Source organism: Lissotriton helveticus, chromosome 5_1, assembly GCF_964261635.1.
Source record: "Lissotriton helveticus chromosome 5_1, aLisHel1.1, whole genome shotgun sequence".
NCBI lineage: Eukaryota > Metazoa > Chordata > Amphibia > Caudata > Salamandridae > Lissotriton > Lissotriton helveticus.
Genome location: NC_136065.1, coordinates 703,051,600 through 703,068,939, shown reverse-complemented (window position 1 = coordinate 703,068,939; position 17,340 = coordinate 703,051,600).

The following is a 17,340-nucleotide window of genomic DNA, read 5'->3' as shown; positions in this document are numbered from 1 at the left end:
AGTAGGACATGTACTTTTAAGTTTTACATGTCCTGGTAGTGAAAATCTCTTAAATTCGTTTTTCACTACAGCAAAGCCTATCTCTTCCATAGAATAACATTGGGATTACCTTATTACACTTTATACGTTTATTTTCCAATTGGGAGGAGATAAGACTCCCAAGTCTGGTATCACTGAAATCACAATTTAAAATCACAACTGATGGTGAAGTTGGATTTTAAATTGCAATTCTGATGAAGGTGGAATTGTCTTACTTCAGCTTGGTCCCTGCAGCCGGTCTCTGATCAGTCTGGGGTGGGTGATAGCTGGACTTTGGGTATTTCCTCCAGACAGCCATATACAAAGGGAGCTTAGGCGTGACTTGATGGATCTTCCTAGGAGGATGGGAGGGAGGACCTGGGCACACAGCCTCACACTGACACCTTAATAAGCTGTATCTTGTCCACACACAAAGGGCTGCATAACCCCCTGTGGTGAGTCTGGAGCCACGGCAGGAAGGGAGGACCTCTGTGCACTTCAAAGTCTCCCCCACTTCAAAGCTCAACTGGGTAGAATAACTGAATCTCTGACATCACCAAGACAGTACACTTCTAGACCTGAACCCACTTTGCCAGAAAGAACTGCTGTGCTAAAGTAGTGCTGCTCTGGAAGACTACTGCCTTGCTGTGTTGCCCTGCAGCCTGCTGCTCTCTCTGACTGGGTGAAGACTGGACCTCCATCAATTGAATGCTACCTGACTAGCCTCCTGATCTGAAGTCTCGGGCATATAACAGAGTACCACACCCTTTCCTGCACCTGGACAATTGGAAGTGTGCCCAGGTGCTTGCTCAAGCATAACTGCTGCATCCTCTGCTGTGAGAGCAGAATCAATGTATTACAGCTGTTGTAGGAACAGGACTGGCGCATCACACTCAGAAACAGTGCATCAGCATCGGAGCCATCACATTGGAAACACCACTTTGCCGCCACTGCAAACAGACAAGCAACGCATCCCTTTGACTGTGTGACGAAACCCCCAGCATCGGCTTCAGAACTATCAAATCTCGGGACCAGTGCCTTGTTTTCAGAACCAGTAACAACACTTTGCTATTGACTGTTCTATGGATTTGTTCTAAAGAGAATATTCAAAAATGTAAAACTTTATTTGTATTGTAAATAGCAAGAGACAATTCAGAATGGAGTGTATGATTGTGTGTTTGTAAGTAAGAGTGAAAGATATTAAGAGTTTGAATGGGGAATCAGATATTCGTATATGTGTATGTTTTATATGATATTTGTATTGTAATTGTTAAAATGTGAATGCATTGTAAAAATTAAAAAATTTCCTTAGTTGCAAAATAAGAGAAAATTAAAAAGTGATTAACTCTGACAGAACTAGCAGACTTTTGCTCATGTTGGTGAAGTCTTCCACATGGTGACATTGATTGTTTATGAATAGATAAAACAGTATTGGCATCTTGTTAGTTTAAATATATTGTTTTCAGAACTGGCCCATTGACATTGTTGCGTGGAGATAATCGATGCATTACCTTGACTGTGGGATCGACACCGACACATCGCTCGGCTGCACCCCGAGCTCCGAGTATATGGCCCCCGCTTCATCTTGATCGGAACAAACTTTTGACTTTGTCCTGGTCCGGCGCGACCAGATTTCCCAAATAGGCGCTTATTACTTCTAAGCGCTATTTTCACATTTAATATTTAAAAATTCTTATCTCAACTTCTACCAATTGGATATTTGTCGTTTTGGTCTTGTTTTACTTATTACATTAAAAGCTATGTTTCTAACTTGGTGTGGATTATTTTTGCATGGTGTTTTGTTTCACAAATGCTTCACACAATGCCTCATAAATTAAGCTTGACTTCTCTTTGCCAAGCTACCAGCGGGTGAGCACAGGTGAATTTAGGGTATGTTTGTAACTTACCCTGGCTAGGGTTGTGGTTACTGTTTGAACAGGGCGTCCACTCCAGTCAACCAGGAACCCAAGCTCTAACAATATTAAATGTGGAAACTCAAGCTGGCCAGAAATAAATAGTTATGGTCCAGCTTGTGCATATGGTGATTTTTAAACACATGCAGTACCACAGTTCATAAGTATATTTTTGATTCTGTGTACACAGTTTGGCTTGTCATTCCATCTCGTTTCATTGTGCACCTTTTGAGCCACGAAGTTTAGAAAACATTAAATAACCACACCTCTTTAAAGGAATACTCTCCGTTCCCCACCGTTCTGCTGCAAATCACCAACTTTATAAGATGCAGAGTCTTTGGTGTGTCGCTTTTCTATCAGGCATTAATGTGCCATAACTAGTGAATTTAGGACATTGTTTACATACGGGTGGCTCTTTATGCAATGCAGTGCAATGGAGTAGCTCGTTGCCCTCTGTTTCATAAATCTAAAGAGGCCAGTGGCATGAAGAGCACTGCTCTGTAGACCTTCAGAAACTTTCTGTAAGTTCTCTTTTTTAATGCAAAATCCTCTCTAAGTCATATTCTGGTAGAAGTTCTAGAACTTTGTTGGTGGTTCAACAGCTCACCAGGCTGAATGCTGACTGAATAAACCATGTAAACAGTATATAGTCACAGTTGCACTAGGCCATTTGAGTCTGCACTTGGGAGTGTGATGGCTGTTCTGCTGACCAACAACTACTGTGGGCTTTTTCTAGCATAGTTGCACCGTTGCCATACCATGGCACCACTATAGGGTTATTCATTTAAATAGAGTTGTATCTGCTTCAGTATCGTTCTCCATATTCATTTATATTGCATTTACTGCGTGTAGTTTCGGAGTGCAATATCAGCATGGTCAAAGGACATGCGACATAACTTCCCATGATGTCATCAGTCTAGGGGGCATAGGAGGTCACTTCCTGTAAAATCATAAAGGGAGGAGTCAAAGAGTGTAATATGTTTACCGCTACCTCTGGCATTTTGCTGAATCGGCGTCCCTGGGGAGAACTGGCATATAATAGAAGAATTTAATAAAATTGAGCAATACCATTGTTAATTATTTTTTTGATAATATCCTTTTTCATATTCGGTTAAGGCAATGAAGCACTCATCCAACAGAGATTCAGGTGGTCAAAGCCATTGTTTTATGTGAGGGAATGTACACATAATAATATAGGTCGAGGTGCAGGAGTAGCACAGCATGCACAGAGATTATCTTGTTAAGAAAAAAGAGTCGAAAATTGGGTCTAAGAGGAAGTACTAGATCAGAAATGATCACCTGACCTCAAAGCTCACTGCATTTCCACAAATCAACCTCATCACCATCTCACCGTATTTCCAGAAAGTACTTAGGTCACATAATATTACGAAATTATACCAGAAGCAGTGGAGTAGTCCAGCGCAGGAGCTGCCACGAGCTTCAGGACTTGTGTTCTCCCTGGTTTGCCTCCTCTGAGGAGTCCTGTGACATTGCATGACTGCAGTCACTTGCTGTTTGCTGGCCGGAGGCGGGAGAGCCCTCTGTGTGCTGTTTGTTTAAAGACTGCTCCCTCTTTCTTTCCTGAAGACCTCGCGGTACCCGCTGCGCGGGTCCCGCTTCGCCCGTGTGCCTGGGCAGCTGCTTCGCTTTCCGGTTTGCCATCTCCTGGATTGAAGGCGGACAACAGGGCTGCGAGCGCCAGGTGAGGTACAGGGACTCCATTGTCCAGGAGTCCCTGCGCTGTCATCACCTGCACCTGGTCGCTCTCCCTGTTTGTCCCGCCCCTGAGCGCCGAGTCAAAGGCGCCTGTGGACCACCGTCCTGTGGGAGTCACTTGCTGTTTGCTGGCCGGAGGCGGGAGAGCCCTCTGTGTGCTGTTTGTTTAAAGACTGCTCCCTCTTTCTTTCCTGAAGACCTCGCGGTACCCGCTGCGCGGGTCCCGCTTCGCCCGTGTGCCTGGGCAGCTGCTTCGCTTTCCGGTTTGCCATCTCCTGGATTGAAGGCGGACAACAGGGCTACGAGCGCCAGGTGAGGTACAGGGACTCCATTGCCCAGGAGTCCCTGCGCTGTCATCACCTGCACCTGGTCGCTCTCCCTGTTTGTCCCGCCCCTGAGCACCTCCTCTCCATAACAGGAGTGGGAAGAGCCGCTGCGCGGGAGCGCGCGGGAGCGCGCCCGGGAGAAGCCCGGGACAAGGGCGGGACCGTCTGTGGCCGTAGGAGGCCGGGCTGGGCCCACTCTCTTGGATTTCTTGGTTCGGGACTATTACCTTTTAGTTTATTTATTGACTCAGACCCCCCGGCAGAGTGGAACTCATTACGAACACCATGCCATCCCCGGTAAGAGAGAGCACCCCATCGAAACCAGTTGTAGCCAAAAACCGGACTCTCGAAAAATATTTTACCCGGCAAGCAGGGGAGGGGGTTAAAGAGTGTAACCTGTCTAGGTTAAGGGCCGAACGGAGACGCTCAATTGATAATATGAAAAACACCCTCCTGGGAGATCAAGTCCTTACACCCAGGGAAGAGCTGTCTAGAATTGATGATGTCCCATTATTATTGAGGGATTGTACTAATATCTCACCAGGGGTAGTTATAAGTTCAGCGCCAGGCAATAGCCCGAGTCCTATTAGGTCGAGAATTGATTTAGTGTCCCAACTTCCCCCGGCCCCTAAACCGAGGAAAGCTACATCTAAACCGTCTAACATTCAAGTAGTTTTTGGACCCCCCCCCAATAAGCGCAGGAGGAAATCTAAGGGTAACCAAGGGAAGAGTCAACCAAAGGTTTTACACTCGGACTTTGGCAAGTCCCTAAAAACCCCAATGCCGGTAGGAAATCCATCGGTGGTCTTAGACCCAAAACCCATTGTTAAGGATTCAGCTCCTGGTACGATAAAAGACACAGGAGCGGTTATTGCTAACATTCCCTTGTCTGTTGTCCCGCTTGGAAATGTAGAATTCCTGCTAAGGTCCCTGCTATTGCCGATCAGCGAGAGTATTAAAAAGATAGAGATCAGACTAACCATTTTGGAGGCGACATTAGGTAGTCTGAAAACTCAAGCTGGCCGACAGGGAGCGCAATCTGATCCCATTCTCCCTACCGTAGTGCCCCAATTGATGGCAAATAGCGTTGTTACTCCAGTCCCTTCACAAGCCATGAATGTGACTCCCTCACAACAACAACTCCTAAGACTAAAGCCTGTCACATTCAAACCTCCCCCTGCCAATATGCCCACCCAACCGCCAGGACCTGTTCCCCCGGCACAGCCGGTAGGTAATACTATCCCAACCCCATTAATGAAGCTCACCCTGAGACCACGCAGACCTAACTTACCCCCAGAGACTAACGCTTTTACGGTAGTCATGGCGGGTGTCCCCCCACTTGAGGAAGGGGAAAGGGAGGACTTTTGTGCCCTGAAAAGTAGGGTAATCAAGTGGCTAAATATAAACAGATCCCTTCCGACACATTTCAATAGTGAAATAATAATGGTAAGAAGGGTACCATGGGTGGGGAGAACACAAAAATCTATAAAAGGGGATTGTATACTAGTGAGTTTTAGGGATACAGGCACGGTGGAGTTTATATGTCAGGGTAAAAATAGCTCGAGGGAATCTACCATCCAGACCCTCCATGTGTCGTTCTTTTTCCCAATTAACTCGGGCCCATTTCAGCAACCCCAAACCCATGATACTTGGGAGAGGGTTGGGAGGAGGGGGAGACATCAGGCCTTACACCCCAGACCGATAGTTGGCCGACCGGAACAACCCTTTTATACTCATAACCAGTTCAACTGTTTGTATGGACTAGAGGGGGTCGACTGACATACAGATAATACCTCCCATGGCTGTATTAAAAAGGGCGACCTGGCAGAAACATGGGAGGAGCTAAGTTTAAAGGCTGTACAAATTTCGGCGTTTGGCATGGGGGATTTAATGTGTGTTGAACCGGAGGCAACAGTTAAAAACAACATAGGAGGGGTACCTGAACAGGAAATTCAAGGGCAATTGTTGGAATTAAGATCAAGGGATCAGGAGGGAGTGGAACGGAGGGGAGCGGAGGTGAGACTTATCTCATGGAACATAGCTGGCATAGCGGGTAAATTTCACAACAAGGAATGGGCTGAGTACATTAGGAAATTTAATATCATATGTGTACAGGAGACATGGGCAGTGGAGAATAACTTTCACTTGCAGGGTTACAAGTGTTTTTTTGTTCCTGCGAGAAAGTCTAGTTCTGGGAGAGCTATGGGTGGCCTGTCTCTCTATGTAGATCTAGATCTTCCAGGCACTTGGTCCTTCCCAGATTGGTCCTCACACGGGATCCAGGCAGTTCGGTTTCATGGAAAGGGGCTACGGTTTTCTGTTTTTAATTTGTATAATACCGAGTCAGCAAATAACCTCACCCCGGTACTGACTGAACTCGAACAAAGGCTGGGACAAGAAATCGCATCTCAGAACAAGGGCCCATCCCATGGGTTGGTGGTGGCGGGGGATTTTAATTGCCATCTCTGTCCTGCATTAGTTAAAGTAAATACAGATTGGGAGCAATGCCCAATTCAGAAGGGGCCTCATTTTTCTCACTCACCTACTGGAGACGCTCTTAGGTCACTCCGGCTGAAGTACGACCTAGAGCATACCATCAATATGATAGGCCCACAGCCGGACGGCACACTCCCACCAACCTTTAAAGGCAGGGGCTGTTCATCTATTATAGATTATATTTTGGTCTCGAGATCCCTGGTCAACAAAGTAATTAGTGCAGGGATAGATTGGAACAGCTTCAGTGATCATAACCCGCTTGTTTTAACGTTCATATATAGGGCGGGACGAGGACCTAATGTCCACCACTTAATAGGGGAGAGGGTCACTGACCAAGGCAGGAGACTGAAGTGGTCTAGAATAGATGGGGCAAAATTTTATAAAAACTTGAGCAACATGGGTCTCCGGGCCATAAATGATTGCTTGGATCTGGAAGTACAGGGCGCAAGATTATTAGAAAAGTTTGAGCACATTGCAAATCTGATAGATGGGCTACTGAGGACCAATGTGCCCATACGTAACCTGGTTAATCCCCGGTGGTTTGACCAGAATTGCTCTAAAGCACTGAGGGAACTGAAATGCTCTCTTAAGTTAAAACCACGGGACCCACAAAAAATCAGGGCAAGCAGAGATAAATATAGAAAAGAGACCAAAAGGAGGAAACTTGCTTTGCAGGCAGATGCCTGGGCAGATCTGAGAGAGGCTGGGGAAAGAAGGGACCTAGCGGGGTTCTGGAGAATCATCAACAATCCGACCTTTTTAGAAAATGATTCTCCAGAAATAGGGACCAATATCCTACCGGAGCAGTGGGTTACCCACTTTAGGAGTCTGTACAACCATGATTCAGGTAACTTTGTAGAACTACCAGCAACTCAAAGCCATGCTCTACCGGCAGTGTTTACTCTTAAAGAGATCACTGTAGGGATGGAAAGCCTAACCAAGAATAAAGCCCCGGGTCCGGATGGAATTCCCCCTGACCTCTTTCTTAGTAATATAGACCTATGGGCCCCCTTGATGACTAGGGTTTTAAATGCCGCCATCTCCTGTGGTCTCCCCCCATCATGGTCCAAAGCGATTATTGTGCCAATTTTTAAAAAGGGTAATAAGGACGAGCCTAGATGTTATCGGCCTATCTCCCTGATCGACGTCTCAGCCAAACTTTTGGGAAGGGCAATTTTGAACAGATTGTCAGAGTGGACCGAAGAGAATAACATCTTTTCTGATACCCAATACGGGTTCAGGGCAGGGAGGTCCACCAGCGATCAATGCCTGAACCTATATATGCTGACTGCCAAATACACTCTGGCCAGTGATGAGCCCATTTACATGGGATTCATGGACCTGGCAGCAGCATTCGATCACGTCAATAGAGGGAAGTTGTGGGACATGATGACAGGTCTGGGGATTGAGAGCGGTCTAATTACCATTTTAAGAGAGCTACACACTGACACCACGGCCACAGTAAGATTTAACAGGGAGGGGGGATTGTCTGAGTCCTTTCCATGCAAAAGTGGAGTCAGACAGGGTTGCATCCTCGCCCCTTTTTTGTTCTCCCTTTATATTAATAATTTAGAACAATCTCTCTTGGGTCTAAAAGCAGATTCTCCAAGGATTGGGTCGCGGCAAATCCCTGTCCTGCTTTATGCAGATGACGCGGTCTTGCTCGCGCGTACACCCCGAAGTTTGCAAATTTTGATAGATGGGTTCGTCAACTTTATGAGTGATTTGGACCTATCTGTCAACTTAAGCAAGTCTTATGTGCTCCTGGCAGGCAAAAAACCCTCCTCTAAATCAGTTTATACAATAGGCACCCATCGCTTAGAGGAGGTTAAAACGTTCTCCTATCTTGGAGTAACCTTTGATGGTCTTCTCCAATTTAAGTCCCTGGTGGAAGAACGCTGTAATAAAATGATTGCCTCCAATGGGGCTATAGCTGGTTATGGCAGGAGGCTGGGCAGGTGGTGCCCGGAACAGATGATGATCCTGTACGACTCTGTAACATGTTCCAAAGTAAGCTATGGGGCAGAAGTCTGGGGCTTTGTGAATACGGCTAGAATTGAACAGGAAGAGAATAGACACATGAAATCTATCCTGAGGGTACCACCCAGTACTGTTGGATATATTGCTCATAGGGAGCTAGGGAGGCCATACCTGGGGGACTCATTAAAATTGAGGCCAAGTGTGGCATGGCTAAAGATTTGGGCAAATCCAGACGCATATTTAACCAGAGAAATTCTACTGGATTGCCTGAGTAGGACTCATTGTATGCGCATCCCCTGGCTCAAATATGTGAGAAACACTCTTGAAGAGTTAGGGTTCGGAAATTTTTTCAGGAACCCCACAACCATCTTAGCACAGCACAAGAAACAAGTAGGGGAAATTTTCCTAGAGCGGAAAACCCAATGTCGTGCGGAGGTTGAAGGAGAGAAAAAGTCTGTGAGGGCTTACAACTTGATCAAGAGTGTGGAGGGTATGGAGCCCTATCTGTATCTTGTACATAATGCACAGGACAGATTCCTTATGTGTCGTTTCAGACTGAACTTACTTCCTTTTATGTTGGCCTCTCCACCAGGTTTTACCATGTCTATTGAGCAGAAGGGACCCTGCGGCTGCGACAATTGGTCTCCGCAGGATTCCCTTCATTTTACTTTGCTTTGCCCCTATTTTTCTATGCCCAGGCGCAGATTTTTAGTAGACATACTAAAAAAAGCCAAATTGGAACATGCTATGGATGCTTTAGTTTATTTGCAACAAGCTTCTGATCCGCTAACCTTATGTTGTATTATGAATTTTATTAAGGTGGCGGTTCGTTTAAGGATGACGAAGGGAGAGGAATGAACGACCTGGGATTTTATATTTTAAATTTATGGCCCTGTATGTTGGGATTTTTATTGTATTCATGCACAAGGATCTTGACAAAGATTTAATGCTTCTTTTAGCTGTGTATATATTTGTGTGTTTTTATGGTGTCATGATTTTGATTAAGATTTAATGTTTTTCTCATTTATGTATATATATGTGTGCTTTTATGGTGTTTTCTAAACACCGAATAAAGATTCTTGAAATGAAATGACTGCAGGCCTTTCTCCAACGACACATTGCTTTTTACTGATTACCCAAATAAAAAATAAATAAGATTCCACCTCCTGTTCCACAAAAGCTCACACGACGTCACTTCTTTAAGTTCCCTTGGGGGGGAGGGGAGGGTTCTGCAAGGCCTGCTTTCAGATGACAAGAGCACAAGTTCCTTGTATGCTGTATAATAAAGGACACTGGTTTTATACCACTGCTTTCACTTCACAAAAATCTAACAAAGGCTCACTTCCAACACATTTTTATCAGAAGACGTGCGGCAGTAAGTGCTAAGTCTTTCAGAGACAGAAAATAATTTGTCTCTCCTTATGAAAAGGCACCCAAAGGGCGTGTGCTGTGTAGCTTGCAGCAGAAAGGGAATGTGCCCAATTTAGGGGACCAATCCGCTGTCCTTTGTCGCCTGCTAAATGTCAGCAGTGGGGGCCATAGAAGGTTTGAGAGCAGGATTTGGGATGGCAGGGTAGGGTTTGGTCGGGCAGAACGTTCCATGCCAGATTTATACCTAGGCACTGACAGTACAAACACCCCTGCCCCCGACCCCATTTTGTCTGAGTGAACCTGGCTAGCCAGGGTATCTGCCCCCCTCCAGGGAGCCTGCATCGAGCTGCTGCTGCAGGCATCCTCCTGCCTGGCAGGTCTTAAAGGCCTGTAGTGGATAAAGCGACTGAAGCAAGAAGAGAGGGGTCCCACAACTAAGAGGACAGGACACCTTACCAGACTAGCTAGTCACAAACCTTCCCCTTGGGGGCCCAGTACTCCGCAATCATACGCCATAAGATCATTCTGTCATTCATCCCTATCATGATTCATCAACACTCAGTTATACCCCCAGTCCAAATACAATGTCGTGCCGTGGAAGTATCAGACAGTGAAGAGCTTTAATACCACATGTCCTTAAAACACATCTAATTATTTATCAATCTGAGGTTGTATAACACAGGACATCATATTGTCAGACATTAACCACTGATGCATTTATGCAGCTCATTTAGTGTATGTGTATGTTTGTCTGACCTTGGAATGCCGTTGCTATGTGTATATTTATCATATTGTATGATCAGAGTGAAAAGAGAAAAATACATATTTGAAAATCAACCAAAGTCTTCGGCAGATTCCTAAATCAGTCTGGGAAATTTCAGTTCAGGAGCAGAATGATAATGACATTCTTTCCGGATTTTCTGAATAATCTGAACCCCATACTTTAACATCAGTGAGAGACTTTCTCTTCAAGAAAGGAACAACACCCACGGTAAAGTTGAGCAAATAGCCCAAGGGGAGGGGCGGTCGAATGCTGAATGCATAGCGTTTACCTTTTAATATCATGGATGCTGGCAGAGGCATAGCATGGTGGTGCCATAGGCCTCACATGCAAGTACGGTAAATTCGTGCAGCTGCCACCACTTGCGTAGTAAAAGACAGCCTGAATAGAAGCCCTCGCGCCGCTGGGCCTGGGCCCCTCTGCCATTGCACCTCTGACACAATTGATGCACGTGCCCTTGGACAGAGCATGCAGCACCTAATGTAGTGTGCGCACTAGTTTATGCACGTCACGTAGACGTGACGTGCGGCGGCCATGTTGGCGCGATGCGCGCGCATCCCCATTGCGCGCCGAGCACTAAGAACGATCGGCAGCGCCGGCCGGCGCTCCTCTAGAACTTTGTAACATTGGTTAATAAATACTTCACGAAACCATATCCAGCAGTCTGCATGTTATTGCTAACACCAACTTTACAGTGGCGACGAGGTCGGGAGGTACCAGCCAGCAAATTCGAAAAAACGGACCCCCCCCACGTTGGCAGCAGCAGGGTAGGCCACCACCTAGATCACAGCACAGAGCTGCCCCACACAGCCCAGCTTGCAGATGGCATAAGGGGGCACGGCTGAGCCCACCAAAGGTACGACAAGTTTGAGGAGCGTGGCAGAGCCACAGCCACCCAAGAGGCAGCGAAGGGGCCGGAGAGGCAGCACCGACGCCCCACAGTAGATAAGCCCACCGCGCAGACCTTCCCACGACACCGCGTCAGGGAGGAACAGCGCTGGCTACCAAAGAGGAGGAGGCGGGGACCAGCACTGAGAGTCCCCAGGAGGACACCAATACAGAAGCGAAGGTCAGCACCCCAGGGAGTCCCACCAGCAAAGACGTCAAAGCGACAGCGATCAGGGAGGTGAGAATGAGCACACCAGCAGGCTATGCAATTGCACCAGTGCAATTTCTACCGAAACCTGGGGACCCCCTGATGAAGTGGGAGGATTGGAAAGAATATATTGACAATTTCATAGGGGTCCTGGAGGACGAAAATGAAGAAAAATTCACCCCCCAAAGAAAGAAACGTATCCTGTTACTGAACCTGGGACCGGAGGGTCTCAGGATTTACAAGAGTCTGGTGCCCAAAAAGAGAGAAGACACCGATAAGGACGTGTATGCCCATGCATTGGAAGACCTGGATGAACGGTATCGCCCCACTATCTGTGTGTCAGTGGACAGGTTTAACTTCCAGCAGAGAAAACAACGGGCTGGAGAAACCATAGAAGAATACGTAGCGGCCTTGAGGAAGCTGGCTGCCCCGTGTAAATACGCACTGTGGGAAGACGAATTCATAAAGGATCAGATCGTGATGCATACTACGAGCACAAATGTCCAAGACAAGTTATGGGCAAGCGGCGACACCACACTCAAAGACGTAATGGTCATCGTAAAGAGGGCGGAACTCGCAAGGAGGTGCGCTGACGCAACCAAGAAAGACGTAGCCACCCCAATGATGGTGAACAGGATACAAGAGGGAGACCACCGCAAAGACCAGAGAGGCAAAGACCCAGCGGCCAAAGGAACAAACAGATGGCAAGGGAAGCAAACAGGCAATGACGGCAGGAAATCATGCTACAGATGCGGCAGTTGGTCCCACGACGCACGCGATAGAAGATGTCCAGCGTTCCGAGCCAAGTGCCTACACTGTGGCATCTTAGGCCACTATGAGAAGGTGTGTAGGAAGAAACATCCCAAGGGAATGGTGAAATGCGTCGATCAAGGCGAAGAAGATCTGGAGGAGGTTGCAGAGGAAGAGGTGGTCACCGTCTTATGCATATATGACCAGGTACTGAGCGTAGAAGGGAAGAAATCTACAAAACCCATCCTGGACATGTCTATGGGCGGGATCACCATCACTGTGGTGGCAGACACCGGATCTCCATTCACCATTGTCCAACGGGCAGTGTGGGAAGAAACGTTCAGACCCAAGTTGGGCCCAGAGTTGGAGAAACTAGACATTCGGCCGGTCACCTACAATGGCGACCGCATTCCAATGGTGGGGTTCCGACGCCTGTTGTTCGAATTTAGGGGCCGATCAGCATGGTGCAAGCTGTACATTGCAGAGAAAGGACCCTCCGTTCTAGGATGGCTAGACCAGGGCGACCTAGGAATAAAGCTGGATCCAGGAGGAAAGGAGCAAATATTACTCACAGAGCAAGAGGAATGGCCGGACCTGAACAAATGGAAGGAGAACTACCCAAAAGTGTTTGGAGGCACGGTGGGAAGGATGGAAAAATTCCAACACAAGATCGTGCTCAAGGAAGGAGCCATCCCGGTAGCTCACAAAGTGAGGAACGTACCGATTGCGGTAAGAGAAGCAGTCCAGAAAGAACTCCAAGATTTGGAAAAGAAGGGAATAATAGAACCGATAACCTGTGCAGAATGGTTGGCGCCCTTAGTGGTCGTAATGAAGCCCAATGGGAAGGTCCGGCTCTGTGTGGACCTGAGAGAACTGAATAAAAATATTGTGGTGGAGAAATTTCCCCTCCCCAGAATCGAAGAAATGTTGGCCAAGACCAGAGGAGTAAGGTGGTACTCCACTATCGACTTGACCTCGGCCTATCACCAAATAGCACTTCATCCGGACAGCAAAAGCCTTACATCCTTCATCACTCCGTTTGGGTGTTACCAGTTCTGTCGTATGCCGTTTGGGCTGGCCTCGGCGGCTGCAGTCTTCCAGAAAATGATGCACCAACTATTCAGAGACTGCAAGGGCGTCCAGTATTTCCAGGACGACATCCTGGTGATGGGGCGTGACAGGCAGGATCACGATCAGAAGCTGGGAAACGTGTTACAAACGCTGGAGAACAAAGGCCTTACCGCGGAGTGGACTAAGTGCCGGTTGGGCCTACAATCGGTAACGTACCTAGGACACGAGATCGGACAACAGGGCGTCACACCCAAGGCGGAAAACGTAAAAGCCATCGCTGAAGCACCGCCCCCCAGGAACAAAGAAGAGGTCAGGTCGTTCTTGGGGATGGCGGAGTACTACAGCAAGTTTGTGGTACACTTCGCCTCCAAGACCCACAACATGAGGCTGCTGACCAGGGAAAGCACTGCGTTCCAGTGGACACCGGAAGCCCAAGCAGAGTTCGAAACTATCAAGAAGGACGTCACAGGAGCTGTTCCTCTCAAGGGTTACGACCCACAAGGCACCACCGTACTGACGACTGATGCCAGCGACAAGGGCCTGGGCGCTGTACTCATGCAAGACCGAGGAAGAGGGGAAATGGAGACAATCAGTTTTGCATCCAGAGCATTGACGGATACAGAGAGCAAATACAGCATGATTGAGAAGGAGATGCTGGCGGTGGTATGGGCCATGACGAGATTCCGGCAATTTCTGTGGGGAACCCGTTTTCTACTCAAAACAGATCACAAGCCATTGGTGAAGGTGCTAACATCGTGCGGACACGCCAGTGCCACACCCAGGATATCCAAAATGTCCCTAAAGTTACCCGAGTTCAGGTATGATGTGGAGTACATTCCTGGGAACCGGAACCGAGTGGCGGATTACCTGAGTAGAGCAGCCGCCATGGAGCCTGGAGAGGAAGACCCTGCAGGCAGTGGGGAGTTGGTAGCTCTCATAGAAGACCAAGAGAAATTAATCAGCCAACAAGAATGGGCAGAGGCATACGAGGAGGACACCGACATGAAGGAAGTAAAGGTGCACATCGTACAAGGATGGCCAGACAAAAGAAATGTGAGGGCGAGCCTCAGGCCCTACTACGAAGTGCGGGAAGAACTGTCGGTAGGAGACAAGGGGGTATTCATTTACAGAGGAGACAAGGTGATCCCCCCAAGGAACCTCACCACAAAACTTTTGGACCTGCTACATGAGGGACACCTGGGCATAGGGAAACTAAAGGCAAGAGCTAAACAAAACTACTGGTGGCCAGGCATGGACATAAGGGCCGAAAGGCATGTCAGGGAATGTCCACAATGTCAACGAGCAGACAAGACCTTAAAACCTTTGAGGCCAGCGCTAGGGAAGTTTGACCCCCCTTTAAATCCGTGGGAAGAACTATCTGTAGACATTTGGGGACCTGTCCTAGATGACCAAGGCACACAGAAATATGTGTGTGTACTCATGGATCGATATTCCAAGTGGCCGGAGTTGAGAGTGGACGAGTCCATGGACACAGAGAACATCATAAAGTTTCTGTCAGAGACCTTCACTAGGGAAGGAATACCCAAATCGATCTTGAGCGACAATGGCCCCCAGTTCACGTCGGAAAGGTGGAACAAGTTTATGCAAAGAAATGGCATCCCTGTCAAACACACGGCAATCTACCATCCGGCCGGTAACGGCCTAGTGGAGCGATTTAACAGGGTAGTGATGGGAGCCATACAAGCCGCCATATCAAGTGAACAAAACTGGGAGAAAGCGCTAGAGAACATGGTGTGGGCCTACAGAATAACCCCCACTGGCACGGGGTACAGCCCATTCCAAATATTGAGGGGGCGAGAACCATTCACGCATGACAACAGGATCTGGAAGGAAAAGGTCGTCACCAGCGAATGGTCCCCTGCAGTGGTGCGGGCCAACCTGGAAAGAGCACAGACAATTTACAGCAATCACTACAACAAACGAAGGAATGTTAAAGGGACAGGCCTGGAAAAAAGAGAGTGGGTGAGAGTAAAGTTAGCCACTCTACAGAAGAAAGGAGATAGCAAGTATAGCAAGCCTATGCAAGTCATGGAAGTGTATGATCGAGCGGCCCTGCTGAGTGACGGAAATGTGTGGTCCCAGGACCGCATGGCCAGGTGCAACAAGGTTTTGGGCTGGGAGCAACCTGGAACTGAATGGGAAGACACGGACGATTCGAACATGGAGGGGAGACAAGGCGCTAGTGAGCAGCAAGGCGGAGTAAGCGCCGGGACGGAAAGTGAAGAAGAAGAAGAGAACGGAAGTCAAGGAACAGAAATGGACAGGCTGGAGAGAAGCATGAATGAAGGTGGAGCTGTGAGTGAAGGAGCAGAAGGCCATGAGATGCAGAGCCAAGAGACTATGGAGAACCCTGTCAGGGTTACAAGGAGTGGAAGGCAGGTGGTAAGGCCCTCCAGATTTCGAGACTTCGAATTGGACACTGAACTGTAAGTGACTCAGCAAAAGCTTGGTAAAAGGGGGAGATATGTAGTGTGCGCACTAGTTTATGCACGTCACGTAGACGTGACGTGCGGCGGCCATGTTGGCGCGATGCGTGCGCATCCCCATTGCGCGCCGAGCACTAAGAACGATCGGCAGCGCCGGCCGGCGCTCCTCTAGAACTTTGTAACATTGGTTAATAAATACTTCACGAAACCATATCCAGCAGTCTGCATGTTATTGCTAACACCAACTTTACACCTAACATTTCAAATTTAAAACGTGATTTCTGTGGCGCAGAGGAAACGAAACTGAGGACAGCCATGTTTCTGAATTCTACAGGTATCTTGGAAGCAGTGCAGTCTCGCTGATTAGAACGTTGGATGCCCAGAAGAAATGTTCTCTTCAGCCAGTGAATGAAAATCATTTTAAGGTAAAACACAAAATGCACAAGGCTCCACCATTTCAAATGTGTCCCCTTATCCTCCCTCATGAAAACCAGACTTTCCATAGAGCAAGAAGAGTTCCTACACCGACGTAAGAACAGTCCAGAAAACAATAATGTGTATGGACATTAAAAGGTTAATATATTGTATTACCGCCTTGTGGCAAAGGCATTTGTGTTTTTTCTAGCGCGTTATGTTTAAACAAGCGTAGTTCAAGTGTCCTAAGATGCGTTTACTGGCAGTAATTAGGAGTGGCCAAGGTTTTTGGATATATTTGTCTGACTCCATAAAATCCTACTCGGCTAGGCCTAAATGTATCAGTTCTGCTTAATAACAACAGGGTACTCACTCAGTGGAATAATTCCAGCCATTGAACAACACTTGCGCAAAACAGCATACTTCTATTGCATTTCCACAGAAATTCGCCTCAGTGCTTTTTTTTGTAGAACTACAAAAATATTTGGTTTCATAACTCCAAACGACTTCATTTGATCGTTTCCATATGTACAGACCCACAAATCACATGGGAAAGCTTTATGCTGACAAAGTTCATATAACACATTATTCCTGCTTTGGCAGCAAAAACCCATCAATCCTGTTTTTTTTTTCTAAGTAACTATGAAATTTAAAAAAACGCAGAACCTATAACGTCACTGATCATAAGCAATAGAGGAGCACGTAAAACAATTCTAACTCTGGAAGAGACTGTTTCCCTGGAATTAAAAAGCAGATACGTGAACGTGTTTAGAGTTTGCTGAGGTTCCAGTAGTACGATACACATAAAGTACCAGCATCCTATATTACTCTGTTTCGTTTTCATGACACTCCGCGCGGTAGCAAAAATATTTGCTTATATTTTTTCCTACACAGGCAGAATTTACACAATATCAAAATAGCATTGCCAGCTTCAAAAAAGAGAACAAAAAGTATCCTTACT